We start from the raw sequence: 522 nt of genomic DNA, 5'->3' as shown, positions 1-522 counted from the left end.
TATATATGTAACTTATTTAAAAAATAATAATAAATTTTATATAAAAATTAATATTAATTAATAAGTGAAATTTTTAATAACTAAATTTCTTCTGCCAATAAAATTATAATATTTTTTTTTTCATAAAATTATAATTTTTATTTTTCAATAAAATTATATTTTACATTTTTTTTATAAAATTATATAATTACTCTCTAAAATGAAACCTATATTAGCCTATTTTTAAGCACTTTTCTAATTACGTAACCAAAACTGAAATTCTCATTTTTCATTTTCACACACAATTTACGCCATTTACATAACACACAGCTACATAGTTTAACTGGTGTTGCGAATTTGTAGGTTATAAACACTTACTTTTAAGCTAAACACACACACACACACATTTGTACATATATACTGCTTAATTGCTCTCGTTTCATGGTTTCAATGCAACTCTGCCGTGCTGCTGTGACCTGCTTGTGTTGCCAGCGAAAAAACAATAAGTTTGCTCTAACAGAAAACAAAAACAAATGCAAATGC

This window comes from Bactrocera tryoni, chromosome 4, assembly GCF_016617805.1.
Source record: "Bactrocera tryoni isolate S06 chromosome 4, CSIRO_BtryS06_freeze2, whole genome shotgun sequence".
Lineage (NCBI taxonomy): Eukaryota > Metazoa > Arthropoda > Insecta > Diptera > Tephritidae > Bactrocera > Bactrocera tryoni.
The sequence above is the reverse complement of the archived record's forward strand: the minus strand, read 5'-3'. Positions refer to the sequence as shown.